A 22,523-nucleotide genomic window follows, 5' to 3' on the forward strand; every position below is an offset into this window, starting at 1 on the left:
TTAGCAATTAACGGGGGCTTTTCAAAAAACGGGGACTAATGTTCCTTATGATTGTTGGATTCACTCTTTGCTGAGTGTTTGAAAAATATTCCTCCCTCCCGTATTTTTCTTACCGGGGATATCTTTGCTGAATGGAGGTTTTTTCTTTAATGTATTCTGGACACAGGTGGTCTCTCAGCCAGAGAGCATTCAACCCGTCTTTCTCCTCTGTAGTGTCCGTGCATCGACTGGTCCCAGCTCTCTCGCAGCCACAAACGAGCACTCGTACTCTCAGACTGCCGGACTGCAACGCCCAATCACGTGACGCGTTTCTCCGCCTCTCCGTTTCCGGATATTCGGCGGCTTCCTCAGACGTGTATCGATACACGTCTGAGGAAGCCGCCGAATATCCGGAAACGGAGAGGCGGAGAAACGCGTCACGTGATTGGGCGTTGCAGTCCGGCGGTCTGAGAGTACGAGTGCTCGTTTGTGGCTGCGAGAGAGCTGGGACCAGTCGATGCACGGACACTACAGAGGAGAAAGACGGGTTGAATGCTCTCTGGCTGAGAGACCACCTGTGTCCAGAATACATTAAAGAAAAAACCTCCATTCAGCAAAGATATCCCCGGTAAGAAAAATACGGGAGGGAGGAATATTTTTCAAACACTCAGCAAAGAGTGAATCCAACAATCATAAGGAACATTAGTCCCCGTTTTTTGAAAAGCCCCCGTTAATTGCTAAATACGGGAGGTAGGAGGACATTGAACATTGATTATAAAAGGATATGTGCATCCTCTGTACCCAATACTAATGATGATTGCCATCTGGTTATATGATTGAAAATCAGGAGTGAACGACTAAACCACTTAAGTGAATCAGACTGCATGCCCGTGATTTTGGAGCATTATTAACTGCTTATAATTGATTTGTTATTTTTAATGACACTGTTATTATTGTATCAAAGTTTTATCAAATTTATATTTTATGTTATGATATGGCCATATAGGTTGTTTGTAGAATTAAAGTGATTTGTTCAAATTCAATTGGTACTGGACAGCGCTTCCTATTGAAACTTTGGTTTTAATATTCTAGTTTGCTTGCAATAAAAGGGTATTTGCAATAACCCTAATTAGGAAGCTGCAGCTCAGTCCCAGGTGTAAGTCTGCCAGTGGTCTGAAGGAACAGGCGCCGAGTATATACTTTTTGGTTTTTTTTTGAAAGATATGATAGCAGTCTGTGAGAAAACACAGCCTAGCGATTAGCTCTGTGAGAGTTCTCCTTTTTTTTAAAGTGGCAATTATTTACATGGCAAAACCAGGTTGATTTTGCTATTTAAATGAATGCCACTTTAAAAACACAATAGAACTCTTAAAAAATCTTGGAGAGAGAGATAAAGTGGATGGAGATAAAGTACCAACCAACCAACACCTAATTGTCATGCTACAGACTATGGGTGGGATGTACTAACCTCCCCCGCTGCGGTATCTTGCTTTTCTGTGCGCTCCCTGTGTTATCTCTGCAGTTACTGGTCTCCTCCTTGCTGCCCGGCGCTACCCGTTGCTCCCTCACACTGCCCTTTTTTTTTTTCCTCCTCTCACCGTGGTCTGCCTCATCACTGCGGGCAGGGTCCGGGATCCGGCGTCCCACAAGCCATACACACACAAGCGTGTGTGCCTGACACAGGGGCGCATGCGCAACTAACAGGGGGAGCACAGCGCTGGCCAATCGCTACGGAGAGCGCAGGAATCAGTGGCCACAGCGGTGATGAGGTGGGCTGCAGTGAGAGGAGAAAAGAACGGGCAGTGTGGGGGCGCCACGGGCAGCGGAGATGAGACCAGTAACCGTGGAGATAACACAGGGAGCACAGAGAAAAGCAAGAGGTTAGTACATCCTACCCTATGGGGTCTATTTACTAAGCCTTGGATGGAGATAGATAAGGTGTATAGAGATAAAGTACCAGCCAATCAGCTGCTAACTGTCATTTTTCAAGCCCTGAACAGTCTGAACCGTCGATTGTGTATAAAGCCACAACCATCGGATGAACATCAGTAAAACACCAGCCTTTTGTGTAACCATAAGCTCGCACAGCATGGCCGCTGCCAGTGAGACGCCAGAGTTATTGTCAGTGTTTGCAGATCGCATTCGCAAACGATCGCCACTCCCCCGCTAGCTCCCACAAATGATAGGCGCGTGCAAATAAATCCTCTCTGCGACCACCATTGCCGACCATCCCGCCACATGCGCAGTGTGGCTTCTGCGTACAACACCCACATTGCGTCCGTATGTAAATCAGGCCCCGTACCCGCTACACAGGGGGGCACAGTCTGTGTTAGAGATTTCAGCCAGTACATTGAGATGCTCTATAAACAATCTCTGTTCCTCTGCAGTTACATTTGTTCTTTTTTCTCATTTTCACCGTCTTAATCTCTCGCTGTTTTGTAAGCGCAGACGTCTCTCCCAATAGTCACTACTTAATGTGGTGAGACTCTGGCTAGCACATGGTTAATGAGGCAGTAAAAACAATTCACATACATAGTGTTCCCCGGGCCATTACCCACATATTAACCCCTCTGTTGCCGAATCTCCCCTCTGTGTGCGTCTTCCCCACCCGTCGCACACAAACGTGCTCACTGCAGCCGATGCCAAGAGAGGCAGTAAGTGACTTTATTCCATTTCGCAAACAGACTATTTTCAACTGCTCGGTGATAAATATCCTCATGATTCCATATTGCAGAAACACGCTGAGAAATATGGCTGTTTTCTCCTCGAGGAGCCATCATTTTGTCACTTTGGTTATATAGTACTCAGCAATGTGACTCTGCAAGTCCCCAGCTAAAGGCACAGGATATTTACAGCACTTTGCAGAAAGTATTTCTCAGTCCCATCCGCTCCCGCTGACTCGCTCAGACTGTTAGAGACAAACGCCAAGGAGATAAGTGACTTTATTATGGTAAGAGCAGCTTATAGATACAGCGGATCCGCGTGGGGATCTGATCTCTTATACTGATCATAATGAAGCGCCGCAAAGGAGATGCAAAGGCTGGGTGCAAATAAAATTAAATGACCTGATAATCATTAGTCTGCCAGAATATTTATTTATCCCCCTGTTACAGGCATAAAGGATAAAACAATGCACTTACGAGTTGATCACTAGCTGCATTTGTTTGCAGCGCAGTGATCAGGCTAAAAAATGGCAGTTCTGCGCATGCGGCGCAATGCGAACGCGTGACGTACGGGCACAATGAACGATATAGTTTTGCACAGGGTCTAGCGATGCATTTCAGTCGCACTGCTTGCCGCAGAGTGATTGACATGAAGTGGGCGTTTCTGGGTGGCAACTGACCGTTTTCAGGGAGTGTGCAGAAAAACACAGGCGTACCAGGAAAAACGCAGGCGTGGCTGGGCGGGTTTGTGACGTCAAATCCGGAACTGAATAGTCTGATGTGATCGCAAGTGCTGAGTAGGTTTTGAGCTACTCTGAAACTACACAAAAAAATTTTTGTAGCCGCTCTGCGATAGAACCGTTCGCACTTCTGCTAAAATACACTCCCAGTGGGCGGCGGCATAGCGTTTGCACGGCTGCTAAAAACTGCTAGCGAGCGATCAACTCGGAATGACCCCCCTAATTCCTACAACAGTTTACATTATTTGGTTTTAATTGTTAAAAAGATAGAAGTAGAAAACCTTGCATTGGCCAGGCAAGGCTAGAGAATCGTCTGCGAGTGGGGGAGTTAATCTACCAAACCTTGGGCAGATGTATTAATCTGGAGAAGGCATAAGGAAGTGATAAACCAGTGATATATGCAAGGTGATAAACGCACCAGCCAATCAGCTCCAATATGTAAATCAACAGTTAGGAGCTGATTGGCTGGTGCGTTATCACCTGGCACTTATCACTGGTTTATCACTTCCTTATGCTGTCTTTAGGTTAATACATCTGCCCCCTTATGTCCTACTTGTCTACCCACAATACACGTCAGCGCAGGCACCCAAAACATGGCTGCTCTGGATGCCATACAGCCCAGTCACTACTTACACACAGTTCTCTGAGATGTGTCTAGAACTTGTCGAAGTCGAAAAATATTGCAGTACACACGTCACGTACAAACTACACACAAATGGCCTCCGTGCGCGTACTTGTTCTGCCGCGCGTGCGCATATTCGCAATTTGCGTATGGTCGCTCCCGCGGTCCTGCGTATTAGCGAGTGATATGAGTAATTACGGTAGTGTTTGTAATCGCATGGTAAAGCCATAGAAACACATTACATATTTAATCCAAATAGTGCACAATGTACACATAGTCTCCCTGCACCACACCAGCGAGTTACACTTGTTTAAATGGTATAAGAACAAAGGGATTCACCTTTACAGGATAGGAGGGGACAGAACTAGGTTATAAGGTGGTGTTTGGTATCCAGCTGTAGGGTATATTAAGAGCAATATTCCGGTGTTGGTTTGCAGAAGATCGCATGCTCCTGCGAATAGTTATGCGCAGGAGCAGAATACAAATATTAACTGTATGTACTGTGCTCTTGATATGCGGCGGGAACCCAGAGGAGAACATCTGCAAGTGCACCTGGAACAGACATCGCCCACCTATTCAAACCAACCTATGACCTCTCCTGTACTGTAAACAGAGGCGTAACAAGGGTATTTGGAGCCCAGGGCAAGATCATGAATGGCGCCCCCCCTCCCCTAAAAAAAAAAAGGATTGACAAACCAAACAATGTGCGCGCGCCCCAGGCGCGCGAAAAATGGGCGTTGTCACGCACCATAGGGGCGTGGTCACGCACAATAGGGGCGTGGTCACGCACCATAGGGGCGTGGCCACGCCCCCACTGAAAATGGTGCATGCTGACATGACACGCCACCTGTTTTGCGTCACAAATGGAAACATTCTTTTCAAATCTACACGCACCTTACCTCTATGATGGTTTCTCACAATGTGGAACCTCTAAAAAATGTATCCTCTGAGGCAGACGGCGTCTTTAGTCGGTATTCACTATTCATGTAAGAGATCCCATCGTCCATAAGATTCCTGTTTGTGTAGGAATATTAACAAGGTCACCATCATACAACGGGATCAGTACTAAATGGCGCCGGCCGGAATCCCGGCGGTCGAAATACCGACGCCGGAATCCTGACCACACAATCCCGACAGGGGTGGCGAGCGGAACGCAGCCCCTTGCGGGCTCGCTTCGCTCGCCACGCTGCGGGCACACTATTATATTCTCCCTCTATGGGTGTCGTGGACACCCACGGAGGGAGAATATGTCGGGATTGTGGCGGTCGGGATTGTGGCGGTCGGGATTCCGGCGTCGGTATTTCGACCGCCGGGATTCCGGCCGGCGGCATCTTGATCGCATCCCCATACAACAGCGGTTCAACAAGACTCACATCCTGCCCCCTGTGTCACATCCTGCCCCCTGCGTCTCTCAGCCACACCATCACCAATCCCCTTTGTCATCACTCAGCACATCATCACCTACCCCCTGTGTCATCACTCAGCACACCATCACCTACCCCCTGTGTCGTCACTCAGCACACCATCACCTCCCCCTGTCTCGTCACTCAGCACACCATCCCCTTACCCCATTGTCGTCTCTCAGCACACCATCACCTATTCCGTTTCATCACTCAGCACACCATCACCTATCCCGTGTGGTCAATCAGCACAACATCACCTCCCCCTGCATCGTCATTCAGCACACCATCAACTACCCCGTGTCGTCACTCAGCACACCATCACCTATCCCGGGTCGTCACTCAGCACTACATCACCTCCCCCTGCGTCGTCACTCAGCACACTATCACCTATCCCGTGTCGTCACTCAGCACACCATCACCTATCCCGTGTCATCACTCAGCACACCATTGTCTATCCCGTGTCGTCACTCAGCACACCATTGCCTATCCCGTGTCGTCACTCAGCACACCATCAACTACCCCCTGTGTCGTCACTCAGCACACCATCACCTAGCCCCTGTGTCATCACTCAGCACACCATCGCCACCCTACACACACACACACACACACACACACACACACACACACACACGGGTCACGGACACCCTACACACACCTACATGGGTAATTGCCAGCCTACAGTTACACAGGGGCCAATTCCATACTATGCACACACATACACACGCTGTGGGTAGAACCACACACTCGCCTTGGGACCAGACATTCCTTCGGAGAACAAAGATGCCGAGCCAGAGATGGCGCCGGAGAGGGTTAAGGGGGAGGGGCGGCAGGCGGCCCAACGGCGCGAAGGAAGGGGGGCGGGCAGGTATGCCCGTCCCCTCTTTCACACCTGCAGGTACCTTGGCGGCCAGTCAGGAGATGGGGGGGCCGGCCGGACACCGGAGGGTTTAAATAGGATGAGCAGGGCGGGAGGAGGGCATTGAGTGCAGGGAGAGCAGAGCTGCTAGCGTGACCCACCCACCCATTAAAGCGAGCCGCTAGCGGGCCGCACACTCCCTTCTTTTTGCCTTTTGTACCCCTTCTTTTTGTGTCGCGATAGGCGAATATGTGGGACAAGTATACATCGGTTTGTTTAAAAAAAAAAAAAAATATATATATATATATATATATAAAATAAAAATAAAATAAAATATATATATATACATATACATTTGCGATCTGGCATTGTCACAGGGTTTTTTCGTGTGAAGGGTGATGGTAATCAAAGTTTTTATTGTATAGATTGTCAGGTGCAAGTTACAGTTATGGTTGTATGTTAACGTGTTATAACAAATGAAGGCATGTTATATGTATGTCACAGTCAGCAGGCGGCAGGAAGAAGCGGTGCGCAAGGCATGGCGAACGGGGGGAGCCAGCTGAGGTTGGCAGATTCACCCTCGGTGAATGGGCGCACGCTCGGCTCCAGCCTTGGACGGTTGGGCCAGTGGGCTGCGTGCCAGGCGGGCGTGATATGCGCCAGGAGGGCTGGTTCCCCAGGGGCGTTGCCGCGGTGCCTACCGGGTAGGCAGGGCACACCCCCAGGTAATCAGGAGGGGTCAGTGACCCATTTGCGCCTTGCCCACCATTTCTGTCCGTGCCCTGCAACCTTGTAAGGTAACATGGAATAAGGTAATGGAAATAAACTGTGGCCAGTAATTCGATCCAAAAAGACATGTGTCAGACTCTTATTTAAAGGGGAGTTTATTTGAGCAGGAGCATGGGGGACGCCGTGGGTCGACCTCTCCCCCTTATACACTCCTTCTCCAGCCACCTCCATGCTCAGTCTTGCTGCCAGAGCTCTCCTTGCCTGGCCTGTTCTATCTCTCCCCCTCGTAGATATCCCAGTGCCCGTTGCTTCAAATGTGCAGGGGCGGGGAGAGGGGTGGGGGGGACCACCACTGCTGCCGAGGGGGAGAACCGCTGCTGCCGAGGGGGGAGGGACCACCGCCGTTGCCGAGGGGGAAGGGGGAGAACCGCTGCTGCTGCCGAGGGGGAGGACCGTTGCTGCCGCTGAGAGGAGGGGAGGGAGGAGAACCGCTGCTGCCGCTGAGGGGAGGGGGGAGAACCGCTGCTGCCGCCGAGGGGGGAGGGAACCGCTGCTGCTGCTGAGGGGAGGTGGGAGAACCGCTGCTGCTGCCGCCGAGGGGGGGAGGGAACCGCTGCTGCTGCTGCCGCCGAGGGGGCGTGACCCGGATTAAACATACATGGGTCTGGGGGATCGGACTGGCACTTTTGGGGCAGACTGGCCGGGGAAACAGGAGGCGGGAGTGTCGGGACGTATGTAGCGGGGTCGGGTGAGCATGATGCCCTGGCCGGCGGCGCCCCCCTCTGCTGGGCGTGCCACGGCGCCCAGCTCGGCCCCCCTTAGATACGCCTCTGCCCAGCCCCCCCATTCCTCATACACTACAACACCCAGCACCCCACTCATACACTCCAACACCCAGCCCCCTCCTTCCTCATACACTCTAACACCCAGCACCCTCCTTCCTCATACACTCTAACACCCAGCACCCCACTCATACACTCCAACACCCAGCCCCCTCCTTCCTCATACACTCCAACACCCAGCCCCCTCCTTCCTCATACACTCCAACACCCAGCACCCCACTCATACACTCCAACACCCAGCCCCCTCCTTCCTCATACACTCCAACACCCAGCCCCCTCCTTCCTCATACACTACAACACCCAGCCCCCTCCTTCCTCATACACTACAACACCCAGCACCGCCCTCATACACTATAGCATCCAGCCCCCCTTCCTTATAGACCCCAACACCCAGACAGCCCCTTACATCATTTTACATCCCACCCTCTTCACATCCACTCACCGGGATGAGACGGCCTTGTGGCTGCTGGCAGCTTTGTGCTCCGTGCACACACTTCTCCAGAGCAGATCACCCCACCCGCCGTGCGGAAGCGGGTTAGGGGAGGAGCCTCAAGCAGAGGTAAGCGCCGAGTAATGTGCCCCCGCTCTGGCTGCAATGCTCCTCCATGCAGTCCGCTGCCCATCAGCCCAGATCTGGCACCAGCGTTACCCAGTACGCGGGGGTGCAGGCAGCCGGGCTGTATTGAATGAGGTAAATACAGCAAAATCCAGTGACGCCTCCGGACACCACGCGCAGCCAATGATGGTGCCTTGTCTGCTACATCCCCACCCCTCTCTTCTCCTATTGGGCCGGCGGTGGCTACACAGTTCTCTGATCCCCACCCGCCCTGGGACGGTCGGAGCGGAGGTTCGGAGCGGAGGTTCGGAGCGGAGGTTCAGCGGCTGACAGTTTACTGTTTAATCTGCCCTGGCCAGCAGCGCCCCCTTCTGCCAGTCTTGCCAGGGTGCCCAGGGCATATGCCCTGCTCGCCCTACCATAGATACGCCTCTGACTGTAAATGAACATCCCTGTGTCCAATGGACAAAGAGATTACAGTTTCCATTGTGTTAGGTTTTGGGCAAATGTATAAATAGCCAGCTGCAGGCCAGGTCACTCTCTCAATCTCTGAAGGTCATCTACCTTGATGACTGAGGACCGGACCGGGAAGCGCAGGCGAAACCAAATGTATGTACCATTGACTGTAGCCATTTTCTTATTGTATTGTATTGTTATTATTGTAACCCCCTGCTAGTAAAGAACCGTTGGTGGGTCAGATCCCAACATAGGGGTACATTTACTAAGATTCGTATTTTCCAAATTCATGTCCAAGTTCAATCACGAATGACATCGACAGTGTGAAATTGCAACTTTTTGAATTGATTACGATGGATTTACTAAGCTGTCGTATTCGGGTTTTTCTTTTGTTCCGATGTCGATGTCATTCGTGGTTTTTTACCTATTTTTACGGCAGTGATTAGCAAAACACTGCCGACTTTTTTTACAATCAATCTCGGCCGGATCTGTGTGATCCGTGCTGGGGTTTATTTATTTTATTTTTTTAATTAAACACTGTAAAATAATTAAAAAAAATGCGTGGGGTCCCCCCTCCTAAGCATAACCAGCCTCGGGCTCTTTGAGCCGATCCTGGTTGCAAAAATATGGGGAAAAAAATGACAGGGGTTCCCCCATATTTAAGCAACCAGCATCGGGCTCTGCGCCTGGTCCTGGTCCCAAAAATACGGGGGACAAAAAGAGTAGGGGTCCCCCGTATTTTTAAAACCAGCACCGGGCTCCACTAGCTGGACAGATAATGCCACAGCCGGGGGTCACTTTTATATAGTGCCCTGCGGCCGTGGCATCAAAAATCCAACTAGTCACTCCTGGCCGGGGTACCCTGGGGGAGTGGGGACCCCTTCAATCAAGGGGTCCCCCCCCCCAGCCACCCAAGGGCCAGGGGTGAAGCCCGAGGCTGTCCCCCCCCATCCAATGGGCTGCGGATGGGGAGGCTGATAGCCTTTGTTGTAAAAGAAAAGATATTGTTTTTAGTAGCAGTACTACAAGGCCCAGCAAGCCTCCCCCGCATGCTGGTACTTGGAGAACCACAAGTACCAGCATGCGACGGAAAAACGGGCCCGCTGGTACCTGTAGTACTACTACTAAAAAAATACCCAAAAAAAGACAAGACACACACACCGTGAAAGTATAATTTTATTACATACATACACACATACATACATACTTACCTTAAGTTCCCACGCAGGTCGGTCCTCTTCTCCAGTAGAATCCAAGGGGTACCTGTTGAAGAAATTATACTCACGAGATCCAGGGGTCCAGGCTCCTCGGGAAATCCAGGGGTAATCCACGTACTTGAAAAAAATAACAAAACGGTGTCCCGACCACGAACTGAAAGGGGACCCATGTTTGCACATGGGTCACCTTTCCACGAATGCCAGAAACCCACTTTGACTTCTGTCTAAGTGGGTTTCTTCAGCCAATCAGGGAGCGCCACGTTGTAGCACTCTCCTGATCAGCTGTGTGGTCCTGTCCTCACTGACAGGCAGCACACGGCAGTGTTACAATGTAGCGCCTATGCGCTCCATTGTAACCAATGATGGGAACTTTCTGCTCAGCGGTGACGTCACTTTAGTTCAACCGCAGGGCAGAAAGTTCCCATCATTGGTTACAATGTAGCGCATAGGCGCTACATTGTAACACTGCCGTGTGCTGCCTGTCAGTGAGGACAGGACCACACAGCTGATCAGGAGAGTGCTACAACGTGGCGCTCCCTGATTGGCTGAAGAAACCCACTTAGACAGAAGTCAAAGTGGGTTTCTGGCATTCGTGGAAAGGTGACCCATGTGCAAACATGGGTCCCCTTTCAGTTCGTGGTCGGGACACCGTTTTGTTTTTTTTGTCAAGTACGTGGATTACCCCTGGATTTCCCGAGGAGCCTGGACCCCTGGATCTCGTGAGTATAATTTCTTCAACAGGTACCCCTTGGATTCTACTGGAGAAGAGGACCGACCTGCGTGGGAACTTAAGGTAAGTATGTATGTATGTGTGTATGTATGTAATAAAATTATACTTTCACGGTGTGTGTGTCTTGTCTTTTTTTGGGTATTTTTTTAGTAGTAGTACTACAGGTACCAGCGGGCCCGTTTTTCCGTCGCATGCTGGTACTTGTGGTTCTCCAAGTACCAGCATGCGGGGGAGGCTTGCTGGGCCTTGTAGTACTGCTACTAAAAACAATATCTTTTCTTTTACAACAAAGGCTATCAGCCTCCCCATCCGCAGCCCATTGGATGGGGGGGGACAGCCTCGGGCTTCACCCCTGGCCCTTGGGTGGCTGGGGGGGGGGGACCCCTTGATTGAAGGGGTCCCCACTCCCCCAGGGTACCCCGGCCAGGAGTGACTAGTTGGATTTTTGATGCCACGGCCGCAGGGCACTATATAAAAGTGACCCCCGGCTGTGGCATTATCTGTCCAGCTAGTGGAGCCCGGTGCTGGTTTTAAAAATACGGGGGACCCCTACTCTTTTTGTCCCCCGTATTTTTGGGCCCAGGACCAGGCGCAGAGCCCGATGCTGGTTGCTTAAATATGGGGGAACCCCTGTCATTTTTCCCCCCATATTTTTGCAACCAGGATCGGCTCAAAGAGCCCGAGGCTGGTTATACTTAGGAGGGGGGACCTCACGCAATTTTTTTTGAACAAATAAGCACTTTCCCACCCCTTCCCACTGATATACATGCACGGATCTCATGGATCCGTGCATGCCTATCCAATCACGAATAAAAAAAAAAGGTCTGTTTTTTTTTAGCACTTTTTTACGAGTTGTAATTTTTCACGGCAGTGTTTGTTTGTTTTTTGCTTTGCACTTCTTAGTAAATGACCGAGATTCATACTTAAACAGCCGCGTTTTGACCGATGGTGTATTCATTCGTAATTTTTTACCTGAACTTGCAAAAAATTACGAATGCCCTCATCACTGCCGTGATTAGTGCTTAGTAAATTACCGAGATGACACTTTGATGAAAAAACGGCATCTCGGTCAAAATCGGGAGCTTAGTAAATTTCCCCCATAGTCTTTGAAATACAAATTGGTGTTGTGTCTCTCTTTCCCTGCTAGTGTTATATAAGTGTAATCTAGTCACATGTGTAGCTGCAAAGTGCTCACGGCGTGTCTTTGGGTGTGTACGCACCGCGTGTACTTTGTACGACCATCGCGGCGTTTGTACGCAAAGTGCGTACACGGTACGGGGCTTTGAACGCTATCTGTGTAAAAAGTACGTAGGTTAAGGATTGATTACAGCGGCCGCAGCGGCTCCATTTTAAAGTGTATTGAATGTATTTTTAAAGTGTTGCTTTTAGTCCTGTAAGTAAATCAACATTTACAAACTTCATAATTCAACTGTATGCTGCTCTTTCACATCAATACATACTGACACACCAATACTTTTTACATAACAAAAACCTCAACTGAGGATTAAAGCTACAACAAAATTGCAGCCCCAATCAACCTATTACATTTACTTCAGTTGACAGCAGACATTCAAAATCCATAAATTACAATGACATGTTTAATTTGAGTCATGGGTATTAACATTAACAACAAATTGATTTCATGCCAGGGATTTCCCTTGAAAAGTTACAAAAACTTGCAGCTGTCGGGCTGTGACCCTCTCAGGCATAATTGCCCCAGGTGGTGGTGTGACCTGCAGACTGGTCAGTGGCAGGTACTGAGGATTAAATAACCTGGCGTAAGTGAGTCTTAAGGAGGCGGACAGAGGATTCTAAATCACCTCAATTATGCAGCGTATTAATCCCATTCAGAAGGAAGAAATCAATAGGTAATTCTCCTGGGAGAGAGGTCTGTAATTAATTTTCCTATGATTAGTATTTGCAGTAAGTGACCTAGGGCTTTTATATTGAAGTATACAATTTAATTTACTCAGAGAGATTTACATACAAGTTGGACCAAGTGACTTTGCTGGCGCCTTTCACCGGATCACCACTCCCAAGAACTAAATAACAAAAACAAAACAGAAACACATTAAAGGGTCTATTTACTAAGCCTCGGAGAAAGATAAAGCGGACGGAGATAAAGTACCAGCCAATCAGCTCCTTACTGTCATTTTTCAAACACTGCCTGTGACATGGCAGTTAGCTGACTGGCTGGTACTTTGGGGGAAATGTACTAAGCAGTGATAAAAGTGGAGAAGTGAGACAGTGGAGAAGCTGCCCATGGCAACCAATCAGCATTGACGTAACATTTATAATTTGCACACTATAAAAGTATACAGAGCAGTTGATTGGTTGACATGGACAACTTCTCCATCGGCTCACTTCTCCACTTTTATCACTGCTTAGTACATGTCCCCCTTTATCTCCAACCACTTTATCTCTCTCTAAGGGGTCTATTCATGAAGCATTGAAAAGAGTGGAGAAGTGAGCCAGTGGAGTAGTTGCCCATGGCAACCAATCAGCTGCTCTGTATAATTTTGTAGTATGCAAATTATAGATGTTACTTCAATGCTGATTGGTTCTTCTCCACTGGCTCACTTCTCCACAGTTTTCACTGAATAGAACCCTAAGGCTTAGTACATAGAACCCCATGAACTGTAAATTGGTTCCAACATACTCTGGACGCAGAGCACCAAAGGGAATTTTGCCACTGACACACATGATGGAACAAATGAGCAATTACAGTAGACTCTGATGTCCAACGTTTTAAATCCTACATTTTTTTTGCTTACAGGTCTCCTGACTTCTTTATGCACCACACCCAGGATAATGGCCGGGTCATAACATTTGATTTGTTATACAGACCTATTCAAACCGATGAGTCTTTAACATTGCCTAGCAGTCCACCGCAACTTGTCGAGTGAAGGGGGGGGGGGGGGAGTGTAAAACAAAAGATACAATGAAAATGGAAGAGAAAGAATCACTCGGAAATGGCTGCGGCGGCCATTTTCAAAGTGATTCCTGTCCGCAGTGATTGGTCGTCGTCGTGGGACTCCGGAGTGGTAAGTATAATATATAGGTGCGGTGTGGGCCCCCCTGGACCCAGGTGCCGTTGTGCACAGCGCACACTGCACCATTATAGAGACGCCTATGCGTGTCACCATGGAGGTGTGCCATACCCCAAGGGTGTGTCTAGTGGTTGTGATGCATTAGGCTGAGTCAGGGTCACTTGACCTCCCAGCAAACACCCCTATCGTTGCCTTACATACCAGTAGCAGATGCTCAAAGCACTTGTTTACAGTACTATTCAAGGACAGACCACCCAACTTTTTCTCCGTGGGACAGACTTGTCTGTGGGGTGGACACTTGATGTGATAGGTGCTAGGTGTGGATGCATATTAGCTCAAACATGTGCTAAGAACCTCACTTATACTCCATGTTAATTGTGGAGATTATCAGTATTCTTATGGGCTCATTTATCAATGAGTGATACATTTCACTGTAAGTGAAACTAGCCAATCAGTTCCTAACTGCCATGTCACAGACTGTGTTTTGAAAAATGACAGGAGCTGATTGGCTGGTGCAATTTTTCACTCACAGTGAAATTCATCACTCATTGACAAATGAGCCTGTTATTAGTGCTTACAGGGCGTGATTGACACGTGGGTGTTCTTGTTGCTGCTGTTGCTGTCTTTTGCTGTACGCAGTTGCGATTATATGCTCATTTGGACAGAAGCTAACCTGAGCATAGAGACGCCCACTGCTATCACATCATTTCAGTCCAACGCCGTATAACTGCTGATACATCGGTACCATCAACGCAAATCGGGTGAGGTTGCAGAGTCTGAGTACCTCTGTAGATGCCACAGGCTGAGCTGCTCTCTCGATACACAGGGGGCTCTCCGGTAGCAATAAACCTCCTAATGATAATTTGTGGACCCCTTATTCAAAAGTAAAGCATTCATTACCTTTAATACCAAGAAATAATGACACGGAGACTTGAATTTGGCAGAAAACTGTTAGCTATTTATTGTACCCTAACCATTAGCAAACCTGTAAATTGAAAATTTAGTAAACATGCCGATTCAGCCGGCATATGGTGGCAGAAAAAAGAACGGCTCTATTCAACTGACGCTAACCTTAAAACATTAAAATTCAAAACTATCCTAATTTAAACACCAACTATAAAATCGGTAATAGGTGCCCGACTCATACCCCCACGGTGACTACCCACCCTGATGGGTGATGCCGCTGCCCCCGGACGGGTGGTCGAGCGGCCTTAAAAGTCAATGGAGGTGAGTGCCCCTAAACCACACCAAACTGTAAATCACTACAACTAACAAGACAAACTACAACCTGCCGTTCTTTTCCGCCAACAAATAGCCAACGATAACACCAGACTAACAATTCAAAGCCAAGGCACTCCGTGCCAGAACCTCTACCAAACAGGGTGGGAGGGCGGGAAGGCAATTCAGCAGCAAGAGAGACCGAGCTGGCCTAGCATTCCCTATATATATTGACCCTCCCCTTTTTCCATGGGCTGTACTTTCCTCACAGCTAGGTCCACCCCTCACAGGAGGTTTAACTCTCTCTATTCCTATGCAGTCATTTCGCTCTCCTAAACCTCCTAATGATAATTTGTGGACCCCTTATTCAAAAGTAAAGCATTCATTACCTTTAATACCAAGAAATAATGACACGGAGACTTGAATTTGGCAGAAAACTGTTAGCTATTTATTGTACCCTAACCATTAGCAAACCTGTAAATTGAAAATTTAGTAAACATGCCGATTCAGCCGGCATATGGTGGCAGAAAAAAGAACGGCTCTATTCAACTGACGCTAACCTTAAAACATTAAAATTCAAAACTATCCTAATTTAAACACCAACTATAAAATCGGTAATAGGTGCCCGACTCATACCCCCACGGTGACTACCCACCCTGATGGGTGATGCCGCTGCCCCCGGACGGGTGGTCGAGCGGCCTTAAAAGTCAATGGAGGTGAGTGCCCCTAAACCACACCAAACTGTAAATCACTACAACTAACAAGACAAACTACAACCTGCCGTTCTTTTCCGCCAACAAATAGCCAACGATAACACCAGACTAACAATTCAAAGCCAAGGCACTCCGTGCCAGAACCTCTACCAAACAGGGTGGGAGGGCGGGAAGGCAATTCAGCAGCAAGAGAGACCGAGCTGGCCTAGCATTCCCTATATATATTGACCCTCCCCTTTTTCCATGGGCTGTACTTTCCTCACAGCTAGGTCCACCCCTCACAGGAGGTTTAACTCTCTCTATTCCTATGCAGTCATTTCGCTCTCCTAAACCTCCTAATGATAATTTGTGGACCCCTTATTCAAAAGTAAAGCATTCATTACCTTTAATACCAAGAAATAATGACACGGAGACTTGAATTTGGCAGAAAACTGTTAGCTATTTATTGTACCCTAACCATTAGCAAACCTGTAAATTGAAAATTTAGTAAACATGCCGATTCAGCCGGCATATGGTGGCAGAAAAAAGAACGGCTCTATTCAACTGACGCTAACCTTAAAACATTAAAATTCAAAACTATCCTAATTTAAACACCAACTATAAAATCGGTAATAGGTGCCCGACTCATACCCCCACGGTGACTACCCACCCTGATGGGTGATGCCGCTGCCCCCGGACGGGTGGTCGAGCGGCCTTAAAAGTCAATGGAGGTGAGTGCCCCTAAACCACACCAAACTGTAAATCACTACAACTAACAAGACAAACTACAACCTGCCGTTCTTTTCCGCCAACAAATAGCCAACGATAACACCAGACTAACAATTCAAAGCCAAGGCACTCCGTGCCAGAACCTCTACCAAACAGGGTGGGAGGGCGGGAAGGCAATTCAGCAGCAAGAGAGACCGAGCTGGCCTAGCATTCCCTATATATATTGACCCTCCCCTTTTTCCATGGGCTGTACTTTCCTCACAGCTAGGTCCACCCCTCACAGGAGGTTTAACTCTCTCTATTCCTATGCAGTCATTTCGCTCTCCTAAACCTCCTAATGATAATTTGTGGACCCCTTATTCAAAAGTAAAGCATTCATTACCTTTAATACCAAGAAATAATGACACGGAGACTTGAATTTGGCAGAAAACTGTTAGCTATTTATTGTACCCTAACCATTAGCAAACCTGTAAATTGAAAATTTAGTAAACATGCCGATTCAGCCGGCATATGGTGGCAGAAAAAAGAACGGCTCTATTCAACTGACGCTAACCTTAAAACATTAAAATTCAAAACTATCCTAATTTAAACACCAACTATAAAATCGGTAATAGGTGCCCGACTCATACCCCCACGGTGACTACCCACCCTGATGGGTGATGCCGCTGCCCCCGGACGGGTGGTCGAGCGGCCTTAAAAGTCAATGGAGGTGAGTGCCCCTAAACCACACCAAACTGTAAATCACTACAACTAACAAGACAAACTACAACCTGCCGTTCTTTTCCGCCAACAAATAGCCAACGATAACACCAGACTAACAATTCAAAGCCAAGGCACTCCGTGCCAGAACCTCTACCAAACAGGGTGGGAGGGCGGGAAGGCAATTCAGCAGCAAGAGAGACCGAGCTGGCCTAGCATTCCCTATATATATTGACCCTCCCCTTTTTCCATGGGCTGTACTTTCCTCACAGCTAGGTCCACCCCTCACAGGAGGTTTAACTCTCTCTATTCCTATGCAGTCATTTCGCTCTCCTAAACCTCCTAATGATAATTTGTGGACCCCTTATTCAAAAGTAAAGCATTCATTACCTTTAATACCAAGAAATAATGACACGGAGACTTGAATTTGGCAGAAAACTGTTAGCTATTTATTGTACCCTAACCATTAGCAAACCTGTAAATTGAAAATTTAGTAAACATGCCGATTCAGCCGGCATATGGTGGCAGAAAAAAGAACGGCTCTATTCAACTGACGCTAACCTTAAAACATTAAAATTCAAAACTATCCTAATTTAAACACCAACTATAAAATCGGTAATAGGTGCCCGACTCATACCCCCACGGTGACTACCCACCCTGATGGGTGATGCCGCTGCCCCCGGACGGGTGGTCGAGCGGCCTTAAAAGTCAATGGAGGTGAGTGCCCCTAAACCACACCAAACTGTAAATCACTACAACTAACAAGACAAACTACAACCTGCCGTTCTTTTCCGCCAACAAATAGCCAACGATAACACCAGACTAACAATTCAAAGCCAAGGCACTCCGTGCCAGAACCTCTACCAAACAGGGTGGGAGGGCGGGAAGGCAATTCAGCAGCAAGAGAGACCGAGCTGGCCTAGCATTCCCTATATATATTGACCCTCCCTTTTTCCATGGGCTGTACTTTCCTCACAGCTAGGTCCACCCTCACAGGAGGTTTAACTCTCTCTATTCCTATGCAGTCATTTCGCTCTCCTAAACCTCCTAATGATAATTTGTGGACCCCTTATTCAAAAGTAAAGCATTCATTACCTTTAATACCAAGAAATAATGACACGGAGACTTGAATTTGGCAGAAAACTGTTAGCTATTTATTGTACCCTAACCATTAGCAAACCTGTAAATTGAAAATTTAGTAAACATGCCGATTCAGCCGGCATATGGTGGCAGAAAAAAGAACGGCTCTATTCAACTGACGCTAACCTTAAAACATTAAAATTCAAAACTATCCTAATTTAAACACCAACTATAAAATCGGTAATAGGTGCCCGACTCATACCCCCACGGTGACTACCCACCCTGATGGGTGATGCCGCTGCCCCCGGACGGGTGGTCGAGCGGCCTTAAAAGTCAATGGAGGTGAGTGCCCTAAACCACACCAAACTGTAAATCACTACAACTAACAAGACAAACTACAACCTGCCGTTCTTTTCCACCAACAGCAAAAGACTCCTCCCCAGAGTCTTCGCACCGCCACCATAACCTCAACCTAACTCCTGCAACACTAGAAACAGATCCTCCAGGAAAAGCATCATCCCCTCATTGGACAGATGCACACCATCAGGCCGAAAAAGGTGACTGTCTCGAAACCGAATCCTAGGGTGGCGAACCACTTTGCCTCCGTGGGACAACACCCACTTCGCCACCGCCCCATTCACCTTCTGCCGGCCTCATCAATCAGGTGACCGTCCGCCACACCTCGCCAACTCAACCTTGGCACCATCATCGAGAACACCAAGACACAATTGTCCATGCTGTGGCCACACTGGCCAGATCCTTCATCATGGCCCACCGCAGCTCCAAAGATGTCCTCTTCCCCAGGTCGTTGCCACCTAAATGGACAACCAGCACCCTAGGGACTCCATGCTCGCTGGCCTGACTGACTAATCTACTCTTCAGATCTTTCCACATCATCCCCCGCCAACCAAGCCAACGAACGCCATGAGCCCTAGGAAACATCTGCGCCCCCTCCGAGGCCAAAAACCTGGCTGCCCAGTACACATAAGAGTGGCCAACCATCCAGACTGCCAAATCATCGTCTACCCAACCTGAAGAGAAGGAAAGGGGTAAAAATTCGGTTAATAAGAGTCTAAGCAGAGTTTATTAAATGCATTAACCTGAAGGATCTGCCAAAAGAAAAAATGGATTTTCGTGTCTTGCAGAAGTAACGGCCTAGCCGATCTGCACAAGCTTCCAGCCAATTTGAAGCAGAACATAAACACACAATGGGTAAAAACAAAATAAAATAAACGGGGGGGGGGGGGGGGGTATAAAATGGGAAAAAAACATGTAAGAACTCAGCTGGAGGTGAAAGCGTAAAAACCTGCTGAGGGACTTTGATTAGAACTGATCAGCCGAATTGTAGATTAGAATTCAGTCCGTCAGGTCAGGCAAAAAATCGCAAAAGAACTCCAGACCCCCGCTGCCAGCAGCGGCGAGTGGCTAATCCCTGAGTAGGATAAACAGGGGAGACAAACAGATACACCACACAAGGACGTACTGAACTTTACAACAGGACGTATACAACTACAAATAAACTAAACCATATTCAAGCAAACATATCATGCAACGGGGCGAATATATCGTCTGTAACTCGACGACTTCCATCGCCCCACCGCCTGGATTTCAGCCACGGAAAACCTGCCGACGCAGCCGACGTCGCAGCTCTGATGCGGAAGGAATGCGTCCCGAAAGCAGCGGGTGGAAGGCCCAAGCTCGCCAGACAGCGACCCAGCATCCAACGAAACTGATATTCGTCACCGGCAGACCGTCATAATGCAGCAACCACGACCTCCGACCATCGGGCCGCACTGCCGCATATTGTACTGCCAACCTCACTGGGCAAATGCTCTCCTCCAGCGCCGAAACCAAGGTGACCCATCGACCTCTACCTACTTGGTCCGTCTTAGAGCGACGCAATCTGCACAGCAAGGACCTCTCACCCACCACCACGTCCTCGAGAAGCATGCGCGAATCTGCTCACTTAGATGGCGCCACCAGCTCCGAAACCCGAAAGGCATCGTGGTAAGCCATTGAGAACGCCAAACGGAACAGCAGCGACTCAAAAATAGACGACGCGATACTGCCAACCGCCATGATGACAGCCGGAAGCAAGGCCGCATCAATGGGCCGCCTCCTATCAGGCGGCGTTGGCGCCACGCGCGCCCACCCCTTCATCGCCTTAAGCAGAATCCCGCTCTTTGTCACGTCAGGGACACCCTTGATTTTGTTAAAGAACAAAATACCAGCTAAGTACCGGGATACCACCGCTCTGGACCTACCCGTAACAAACAGCTGCCAAATAAAAGAAAGCATCATCCGATGCCCGCTCTTACCTTGTTGACTTCGTCCTTGGACAAACTCCTCCCACTCGCTCCAAGCTTGTCCGTAAGCCTTGAGCGTGTTCGGAGCGACTGACCGCATCGCTAGACCCTCCAGTCCGGCCCGATCACCTGCCAGACATAACCGGGACATTGAAACCATTGCTCATCGGCCTCGGGTGCCAACAAACAAAACCTCTCCCACTGACCTCGTGACAACGCGTCGGCAATTCCGTTCTCCAGACCAGGCACATGCTGCGCGCGGAACCACACATTCCTATGCAAGCATGTCAACAGCAACTGCACCAGCACCCTCAGGACCACAGCGACTTCGCCCTCTGGTTATTTAGCGCATGCACCACGCCCAGATTGTCACATCTAAACAAGATGCTGCGATGCGCCAGACGATCGCCCCAAACCTCCAGCGCCACCATAATGGGGAAAAGCTTCAGCAGCAAAAGGTCCTTAGTTAAACCCTCGCGATGCCATTCCGCCGGCCACAAGGCCGCGCACCAAGATCCCTCCAGGTAGCAACCGAACCCAGAGGAACCCGCCGCGTCGGTAAACAGCTGCAGCCCAGCGCTGTCGACTGTTGGGGCCTGCCATATACACACCCTGTTGAAGTCCTCCAGGAACGAGGCCCATACGGCCAAATCCCTCTTAATCTCGGAGGACAAGCGTACGAAATGATGCGGCCTGGCACACCCCTCAGTCGCCCTCTCCAGCTTCCGGCAGAAAACCCTGCCCATCGGGATTACCCGACAAGCAAAGTTCAAAGGCCCAGCAAGGACTGCGCCTGCCGCAGCATGACTTTGCGCGACCTTACGAACCGGCAGATAGCCTCGCGGAGCTTCGCAACCTTGTCCGGAGGCAGTCGACACGATCCTGCCACCGTGTCGATTTCTATCCCCAAAAATGACAAACAGGAGACCGGCCCCTCCGTTTTATCCTCGGCCACAGGAACGCGAAAGTGAAAAAACAGAGCTCGAATGCTGAACAGCAAGTCGCCGCAGCGTGGCGAATTCGCCGGACCCACACACAGGAAGTCATCGAGGTAATGGGCGACTCCGTGACCCCCTGATGAAGACTCCACGCACCAATGTAAGAATGTGCTAAACCGTTCGAAAAACGAGCAGGAAACGGAACATCCCATCGGCAAACATTTGTCGATGAAATACTCCGCTCCAATCCGAAAACCCATAAAACGGAATGAGTCCGGATGCAACGGCAGCAACCGAAACGCGGATTCCACATCGATCTTAGCCATCAGGGCCCCAGGGCCGTAACTACGGACCAACTCTAGCGCCTCGTCAAACGACTGTTACACCACCGAGCAATGAGCCGGCGGTATCGCGTCGTTGACCGACGACCCCGACGGGTAAGAAAGATGCTGAATGAGCCTAAAAGCACCTGGAGTCTTCTTGGGAACTAACCCCACTGGGGAGATGACCAAGTCATCCACCGGGGGTGAGATAAACGGTCCCTCCATCCTACCCAGCCTTACCTCCTTATCCACTTTCTCCCGCAGAACCGACGGCAAGGCACGAGCAGACTGGAGATTCCGTTGGGCCCGGACCGAAACCTTGCTCGCAACAGGCAAGCGAAAACCTAACTGAAAACCGTGAAACAAAAACTGAGCGTCCGCCTTATTTGGATACCAATCCAACCACTTGGCCATTGTATCCAAATTAATTGGCGTTGGTGCCCTGCGGAGCGCTCCCGCTCGCGCCAGGTCTTGGGTAACTTTGCTTACCCCGTGCACCCTGGCGACTGCCTTTAAAACAGGTAGAGGCTGGGTGGGAGCCGCCACATTGCAAGCACAAGTGTCGAAACCGACACTGCTTGCCGAAGGAACAGGACGCATTGTTAAATGCGAAGCACTACCCTTTTGCGGCGGCCTGCCCCCCCCACGGACGGCCAACCTACCTGTCTTGCCCGATCCGCTGTCCGCGCCGGTCC

General features: G+C 49.3%; 1 long non-coding RNA gene across 1 annotated transcript in view; it reads right to left on the bottom strand.

Moving 5' to 3' along the window:
- Positions 1-22,523, bottom strand: part of LOC134970208 (uncharacterized) — a 306,588-nt gene that overhangs the window by 26,757 nt on the left and 257,308 nt on the right. The window contains exon 2 of the long non-coding RNA XR_010189720.1: positions 4,904-5,018. This is a non-coding gene — a long non-coding RNA (uncharacterized LOC134970208). The remainder of the gene's footprint in view (positions 1-4,903; positions 5,019-22,523) is intronic.

Source organism: Pseudophryne corroboree, chromosome 11 (genome assembly GCF_028390025.1).
Source record: "Pseudophryne corroboree isolate aPseCor3 chromosome 11, aPseCor3.hap2, whole genome shotgun sequence".
Classification (NCBI taxonomy): Eukaryota; Metazoa; Chordata; class Amphibia; order Anura; family Myobatrachidae; genus Pseudophryne; species Pseudophryne corroboree.